The 9,144-nt window shown below is 46.3% G+C and overlaps 1 pseudogene; it reads left to right on the forward strand.

The window, feature by feature from the left end:
• The first annotated feature begins 5,454 nt into the window (after window positions 1-5,454).
• On the forward strand, window positions 5,455-6,405 carry LOC101522079 (pre-B-cell leukemia transcription factor 2-like; annotated as a pseudogene).
• The last annotated feature ends 2,739 nt before the right edge of the window (window positions 6,406-9,144 follow it).

The raw sequence follows: 9,144 nt of genomic DNA on the forward strand, positions 1-9,144 counted from the left end.
GTAGGATGGAGCTGGAACACAATACCCATTGGTCCAAGTGGATGTCAGGGCTGAAAATAGAACTGACCCAGCGGAGTCCTGTCACTTTAAGCAGGGCCACGACATTAGCAAACACGCTAGAGAAACATATCCGGGGTAAGATTCTGTGGGGGATGTGTGGGGCAAACCCTATGGAAATTCTAGCCCCCCAGGTTACTTCAAGAGATGGAGTGGTGGTGGAAGCCTGCCATTGACCACAGATTGGAGAACCGAGGGCAGTCTGGACTAGTCGGGACAGCGGCACTCGAGTGTGCATCCTGAGTGGGCTGTAGGGTGGGCTGGACGGCAATGTTCACCAACTCATGCAAGGCCAAGGGGAGGGTGGGACTACACCCGGTACTGGCCCAAAGTGCAGTGGCACATAGGAGAACTAGATCTGGGAGGGGCTCAAGGGGAGAAAAATGGGAAGCTCTCCTGGCGAGTTATAGCTCCCATTGGGGAACAGGTGGTCCGGACCTGGGGTCGGACAGGCTGGGCAAAGTTGTATCAACGGCTGGTCAATGTACTAAAAGGCAGTGGAATGGGTGCACTGGGCAGTACTGAGCACACCTTAGCCCACAAGTAAGATTGGAAACCAGGTTGGAGCACAGGACATGCCCAGCTAGGTTTTTACACCAACTGTTCTGCTTGAGTCACAGTGTCTAAGGCTAGGGTTGCAACAGGTGACGGGCTGTGCCAAGCTGAGTCAGAGCAACCACTGGCATGCGGAACACTGGCTGGGAACAGGCCCCGGTTGGGGAGCTAAGGGAACACTGTAGCTGGGTGGAGGTTCCCACCAAGGGGCACACGAGTTGGAAAGGGGCTGTGTTCTGGTCAGGATACAGTTGTCGTCTCCCTTGGCACAAGTGTGGACTGGGACAAGACGCACCAGGCCAGGCCAGGCTGTAATACCTTCTGGTGTTCTGGAGGACCAGGGTAGATGTGGGACGGACTAAGTTAGTTCTTAACCCCTACTGAGCCATATATGAGCTATATGTGGGTATGGACGAGCTGTGGCTGGGCTGAAACATCCAACAGCAAGAACCAGATTGGGTTGAAGACCAGTTGGGTAAAGCCACTGTTCGCACTAGGACAGGAGGTGAACTCAGCAGTGCTGGCTCATGGACCCACTGGTATGCACGAAATCTGGCATTGGGAGGGGTTCTGATGGATGAACCTGGGCAACTCCTCTGGCAGGACACAGACCCTGCAGGTAAGCACAAGAGGCACGGAAGGAAACAGCCAAGAGGTCATGGAAAGTGTCCCACTGGCATACATTTGGCATGGGTCAGGGGCAGACCAGGCTGAATTAGTTCACGTCATCCACTGGCAAATCCGAACACTGGAACAGAGTGTGGGTTGAGCCAGGCTCGATCACGACAAAAGCAGTGCACAACACGGAATGCCAAGGTAAGGTTGCCTGTGCCAGATGTGACTGGAGCACCCTATCAGCACACATGAGAACCAGGAAGGGAGGGGGCAGAACCGGTAGGGGAATAAGGGGTGGTTCCCTTGATGGACAGCTACTCCCACTGGAGAGCATGAGCTAGGATGGGAGTAGACCAGACTGAGCAGGGCTACAGCACCTGTGGGCCTCATGTGGACCAGATCAGGGAAAAACTAGGCTGGGCTGATTGTTCCTACTGGTGCAAACAAAATTAGAGTGTTGAGGGTTGGTTGGGCTTAGCCACAGCATCAGCTGGCAGAAGCTGGCACTGGGGGCCAGTTCTGTCAAATTAAACCACAGAAACACCTGAAAAGTGCATAATCTGGGAGTGGGAGTGGCCTGGGAGGGAAATAGGGGACTCCTCCCTCTTGGGTTACCACCCCCATGGAAGGACGCGAAAACTAGGATGGGGGCTGGGGTGGCTAAACAGAATGACACACAACAACATCCGTGAAGCCTGGATAGTTGAGCTGGATAGATGGGACAAGGTTTTAATACCCACTGACATGTATGAGAGCAGAAGGGGATATGGGACAGACTGGCCTCTTCATCATTACAAAGGGACTGAGGAAGTAGCTAGCGACACCTTTTGTCTCAAAGCCAGGTACCATGGAAACCAGGAATTCTCCTTTGTTTATGGAGAAATGTCTTTGAGATGAATCTTTAAAAGATGCTATCCCCACCATTAATTCTGGTATTTCTCTTTCCTCCTCCTGCCACTATGGTAGGAGGTGGTGGTTTGTCTCTCTTTCCTCCTCCTGCCACTATAGCAGGAGGTCTGGGCTTTTCTGGCTTTTCCCCTGCCACTATGGCAGAGGTCTAGGGCCTTTTCTCTCTTCCTCCTGCTACAATGGCAGGAGGTACGGGTCCTTTTCCTCTCAAAGTCCCCTCCCATCCCTAGGACCAGAGCCTCCTTTCTCACCTTTTCTAATAAATCTACCTTTAAAACTAAACTATGTCCGCATGAAAATTCTTCTTTCCTGCGAGACACGAATTGAGGTTGCTGCTGTACTCAGGGCTGAAAACCATACAACACCATGAGCCCCAGGGATGGGGACGGGATTCCTACAAGGCCTGCGTTTCCTGGCCCAGGTTCTTGGGTGTGCCTGTGTGGTAGGTGCTAGACAGTGAGCCCCAGGAGTGTGGGGGGGGGCTGGTGGGTCCTGGGTCACACGGCCGGGGGCCATGGGCCAACCCACAAGGTGGTCACTGGATCTATGAGCCCGGGACAAGGGGTGATCTGGCATGGACCTGGTCACCTGGCTCAGCTCCATGAGCCCACCTAGGAGAACTGGTCCTCTTCAATGTAGAGGATGGAGTGCTATATGGCAGACCATGGTGCACATGGAGGACATGGTAGCTCATTGGGGCCTGCAGAAGACATCAGCTACCATAGCAGAGAATGGAGAACAGAACATATGGACAACTATCCCATGTTAGTTATTTAAAACTGTTAGAGTTCTAGTTTTACGTTATGACAATATTATTACGCACAGTTAATTCTCACAACCTGGTTCTTTACTGTGACCTGTAAACACCAGATGCAACGAGGTACCTTAGGAAGTTTATTCCAGCGGGACAGGAATGGGGTGGAGGTGGTGGAGATCACTCGGGGGGGGTGATGGGGGAGAAGGAAGGAAAGGGGGGGAAGGGAGGCCAGAAGAGAAGAGAGAGACAGAGCTCACCTGGGGGCCTTTTTGTCACTCAGGTGAGCCTGCAAGGTGTGGGGGCTGTGGATCGGGAGGGAATCAGGGCAGGTCCCAGGGGATTGGAGCCTAGACTGTCACAAGTGATTGCCTAAGACTGATTGGTAAGTGGGCGAAGTTGGGGAAGGGGCTGGGAGATTGGGGGTGGGATTCTCAGGTGAAACGCAGGGTTACATCTGATTGGTGGATGGCTAGACTGGCGCGAGTTTCGTGAGCTGTGAGGAAGAGGAAATGGCGCTGGGTCCAGGGTGGGATATTTGAACAACTCCTTACACACCAGCCAAGCAATGACAATAAAGATCTGGGTGATTGGAGACTATAAGGTCAATGATGTCAGCCAATGGACATTGGGAGGGATTCCTCATCCATAGATCAGTGAGATAGACAGCATTTCAAAACTATCTCATCCACCTGGGCAGAACCTTCGGAACATGTTCCGTTGTGACTCTGGGTTGACATCGGGTAGCCCTTCTCCATCCTCAGGTACTGGGATAGTTGGGAGGCTGGGTATGGCCTATCCCCCCCATTTCCCCCCTCCCCTGAGAAATGGGAAGAAGAAATAGAAAGCTTGGAAACAATGATCACAACCATTTCTGCCTAACCCTAGATACTTCCCACCCTGATCAACTATGCAAACATCAAGTAAAATTTAAAAAGAGGACTTTTTTAAAAAGAAATCAAATGTTTTTAAAAAGTGGAATGGGAGCTCAAAGATCCAATGCTCACTCCTTCCAGCCCATGGCCACTGTCTCGGAGACTTCCTTTACCAAGAGCCCATCATGACAGTGCAAGTAGTTTAACGAAGGCACTTTCAGGGCACTCTCTCCCAAAGCCAACAACAAACAAGCAAATAAACAAACAAAAAAACTGAGGGGAAAATAGTGACTGACCCCATACATCAATGTGAAGTCACCCTTGTTGTTCCCAATCAGTGATTAGCCCCATACAGTAAGAGGCAGGTACCAAGGAACTCAGTAACAGATTTATTAAGTGCTGTTGTTTTACCAATGTCAGTATATACATCAACATATGGCTTATGCACACCTCCGGTATCTTTCTCATGCCATTTTTCTGTTTCTAGCAATGGAAACATTTCTCTTTCCCTCCTGGCCTATCTAAATTGTCATCATCCTTTAAGACTTATGGTTTCTCCCATCTGTGACCACATTTAAACTGTATTATCTATATGAAACACTTTATTAAAAACTTGATGCTTCTTTCCAGGGAACATTGTAAACATGTTTGAATTATATTGTTTTCCAAAGGAAAATGGATTAGTCGACTTGTTGATAGTGACTATATTCTATTATTTTAGTTGAATAAGAAATGTAGGGTTAGTCTTTGCCTAGCTTGGGCAGGAAGTGCAGAAGAATAAAACTCATACTAAAATAACTTTTAAAAGAAGTTAGAAAACACCAGAAATTGCAATAGACACAAACAACTCTGGAGCTTCTGAGAAGAGTATTGTGTCAGTATAAACACTCCAAACATTATAAATTCCACCTTAAAACATACTCAATTCCCTTTACGGAAATTACAGTGATCATGGAGGTCATATAATTAATCATTTAACTAATTGATCAATTATCAAGTAATCAACCTTAGGATCAATTGATCACTTACTTAAATTTATTTAATTTATGAGGCCCTGAATAGGTGCCAGACACTATTCTCTGTACAACAGATGCATCAGTGATCAAGGAAATGAGATATAATCTCTACTCTAATTTGCATTCTAGCACAGGAAAATAGCTATTAAATAAATAGGCATATATAGAAGCAAGATCAGTTTAGAAGTGATAGAAACTCCTCTGGAAAGTATAAAACATGGTAGTGTGATGAATGGTAGGGTGTTGTTTCATCAACTATTTTGGATAATGTTATGTGCTTACGCCTATTCATATATTGAAGCCCTAACCGCAACATGACATTTGAAACTGGGTCCTTTTGAATGAAATGAGACCTACATGAAGTTATGAAGGAGGAACACTGGAATTAATTCATTGGAATTAGTGATACTATGAAGAGACACCAAACCACTCTCTATCTCTATTGCTGTATCTTTTTCCCTTTCCAAAGTCTCTGAAAACAAGTTCAAAAGAGAGCAAGTTAAGAAGAAAGTCATTTATGTCAGATGAGCGCCTCCACCTAAAATCAATCTTGCTGGCACCTTGAATATGGGATTCCAGGTATCATTACTTCTGAAACATTAATTTCTATTGTTTAGGCCAACCAATATATAGTATTTGATCGTTGGATTCCAAGTGGACTAATAGTGACAGGATGGCCGATGAAATGTTTTATACGTAAGTGGTATTTGAATCGAGACCAAACCGCTTGAGAGGAACAGCCAGGACAAAAATAACATAATTTAAAGCCCAAATCAGTTAGAATCTTGATACGTGAGTCCCAGGGAGCACGTGGTGAGCACCATCCACCGGAAGTTCAGTGCCATCCAGATGCAGCTGGACCAGAGCACCTGCGAGGCCGTCATGATCCTGCGTTCCCCACTTCCTGGATGCCAGACGTAAACGCCGTAACTTCAGCAAACAGGCCACGGAGGTCCTCAACGAGTATTTCTTCTCGAACCTGAATAACCCATATCTTAGTGAGGAGGCCAAGGAGGAGCTCGCCAAGAAGTGTGGCATCATTGTCTCTCAGGTCTCCAACTGGTTTGGCAGCAAACAGATTCACTATAAGGAAAAAAATATTGGAAAGTTCCAAGAGAAGGCGAACATCTATGCAGTCAAGTTTTCTGTGTCTGTCATCCGGGGGTGCCACAGCTGCACCAACTCCCCTACGTCCCCTTCCTCTGCAGGTTCTGGCAGCTCCTTCAATCTCTCAGGATCTGGAGACATGTTTGTGGGGATGCCCTGGCTCAACGGAGATTCCTAGGCTGCTTCCCAGGTGGAACTACAGCGACATTTCTTGTAGCCTGGGTGCTACGGGGACAACCTCGGGGGAGACAGGTGTACACTCAGCCCTCGGGAGACAAGGGCCAATGGTGGCTGGCAGGAGGCTGTGGATCCATCTTCACTGACGTCCCCAACAGAGGAACCAACACCTCCAACTGATCTCGCCCCTCAGGGTCACGGGGCTGGGGGCCGTCAAAAGGCAACTCTTGAAGATGACTTGAGCTTCCAAAGGACAAACCCCAAGCACAGAAGCACAAGATGGAGAAGGGCAGACAGGCTCGGGCCCTCCCATCTAGACGCTCAGTGCTGGGGCTGCTGACTACATGGCACAGGGAATGGAGCCCTAAGGAGAAACTGGGGTCTGTCTCCCCCTCCATCTCCATTTTTTTTCTCTTTTTCTCTCCCCCTTCTCCTACACAGAAACCTGTTTTTCAGACTTCTTAGCTCCTCCCTCCTCTCCTCTCATACACCCACATTCAACTAGGCTGTTTCTCTGGACACCTCCACCCCTCCCACACACACATACACACTTTTCCCTTCCCCACCCTACTTATATACTCTGGAATTTGTGGAGACGCCAGCCCTGCTCAACCAGAGATGCCAAAAATCGGGACACGCCTGGACATGGACATGCCCCGCCCTCCCCCCGCCGAATGTAGCATCTTGCTTTTCCAGATGGCTTTATTACGTCACACGCAGCTCATCTTAAACCAATAGAATCGCTTCAAGGATGAGAGTGTCTGACTCAGATATGTATCTCGGAGGGCGTTTCTGCTAGTTTAGGAAATTGTTGACTGGGCTTTGGGGTTGGACTATTTTCTTTTTCCTCAAGGAAAGTAAAACAAGCCCTGAGATCCATTTGTAATTTGTTTTTAGTGTGTGTGTGTGTTATTTTTATTTGTTTGTTTTTGTTTAGTTTTGTTTTTTGACTTGTTGGTGTTGTTGGTTCTTAATTTTTAACTTAGTTTGGCAGAAATAGATTTTTTATATATGTATAAAACATGTATTTTTTATGTTTTGTTTTCCCATGTCAGGGAAGCCAAGGGGGTCTTAGCTAGAGAAAGCAGAACTCCAGGTGGAACTGGTGAAGGAGCCTAGGAGCTTGTCCATCAGGAAGGGCATCTGCAGGGCACCAAGCCATCCCCCAGGGCACCAGGGTGCTGGCCCTGCTGCTGCCCCAGCACCCTCTTCCCACAACCCCGGGGAAGGTCTGGACTGACTTCAAGTATTTGAAGATGCCAACTCCAATGTCCTCTCATACATGTCTTTTTTTTTTTTTTTTAAAGCTTTGTCTATTTTTATTACAAAGTCAGATATACAGAGAGGAGGAGAGACCGACAGGAAGATCTTCGGTCCAATGAATCACTCCCCCAAGTGAGCGCAACGGCCGGTGCTGTGCCCATCCGAAGTTGGGAACCAGGAATCTCTTCCGGGTCTCCCACGCTGGTGCAGGGTCCCAAAGCTTTGGGCCGTCCTCAACTGCTTTCCCAGGCCACAAGCAGGGAGCTGGATAGGAAGTGGAGCTGCCGGGATTAGAACCGGCGCCCATATGGGATCCCGGTGCGTTCAAGGTTGAGGGCTTAACCATTATGCTATTGCGCCAGGCCCGTGAACTTATAGTTTTACAGAAAACACACACGCACATACACACACACACACACACACACACACACACACATTTTTAAATAAAGAAATGTGTTTCTTCCCTGGGGAAGGGAGGGAATCTTAATATGTTAGAAGAATAGAAAGGCCAATAATACTGGAAAAAATTAGTGATTGTTAGAAAGGTGAGAAATCAACTTAAAGACTGGTATATATAAAATCCACAAGAATAAATATAATGGAATGTTATTATCTTTTAAACAGAAAGATAAGAATGACAGTTGCTACTGTGATATGGTAGCAGAAATCAGAAGGGAAGACATTGCAGTAGTTAATGTGAAAAAAAAACTTCAGTTGTGGAGATTAAGGAAAGTGATTGGGTATATGATTAGATATTATGGTACTTCATGGGAAGTACCATAAGTTCTTGGGGAATTAAATGAAGATGAGTATTTTGTGCATAATTATTCATAGTATACATTCTTAACTGACTTTTTGAAGACTTGCTGTATGTCCTATACAGATATGGCACATTCTAAGTAAGATGGGTAGATTAAATTCCATAGAATGATCCTTAGGCTTCTGGTCCAAGCAGAGAAGTCTGATGGTCACTTCACTGAGAAGGGTAAGATTGATAGAGGAAAACATAGTTTGGTCCTGTTCAGATCCCAAGGCTTTGGGCCATCCTCTACCGCTTTCCCAGGCCACAAGCAGGGAGCTGGTTGGAAGTGAAACAGCCGGATACCAACCGGCACCCGTATGGGATGCGACGCATGCAAAGCAAGGACCTTAGCCACTAGGATACTGCATCAGACCCAAGAAAGTGTTTTATTTTCTTTTTCATTTCTTCAGTTACACATTGGTCATTCAGTAGCATGTTATTTAACTTCATGGCATTGCAATTTTTCTGTTTTATTTCCTATTGTTGATCTTGTTTTATGGCTTTTCATTTAAGGGGATGTATAGTAACTATGTAATAGGAGCTATCACATACATATGTGAAGATACAATGAAGTATGCATCTCTAATTCCAAATCAAAGATGAACTCCCCTTGAAGTAGTTAAATATATCTTGACAGTAGGATGCTGGACTCTCTGCCATTGTCCATGCCTACAATGTGAGGATACACTTAACTAGCAGAATGATGAGCTTAACAACTGTTTATGAAGGACTATACTATTATAATAAAGAAAATTGCAGAGCCTACAGAACTGTATTATAAAATAATAATTTAAAATAAAATAATATTACTCATTGTAGTATCAGCAGAATAATGTTTAGTAATACATTCTTTAATTATGTTAACAGTTGAGAAGGATGAATGCTTATGTGGACCACTGATAGGGTTGGGAGGATCAGGAAATGGGGGAAAATTGATGAGACAACTGTTTCCAATCTCCTTTTCTCTTCCTGTGTGTCTGAGAAAAGTGAGGAGAGAAGGGGAAAAGGTTATTC

This window comes from Ochotona princeps, chromosome X (genome assembly GCF_030435755.1).
Source record: "Ochotona princeps isolate mOchPri1 chromosome X, mOchPri1.hap1, whole genome shotgun sequence".
Lineage (NCBI taxonomy): Eukaryota > Metazoa > Chordata > Mammalia > Lagomorpha > Ochotonidae > Ochotona > Ochotona princeps.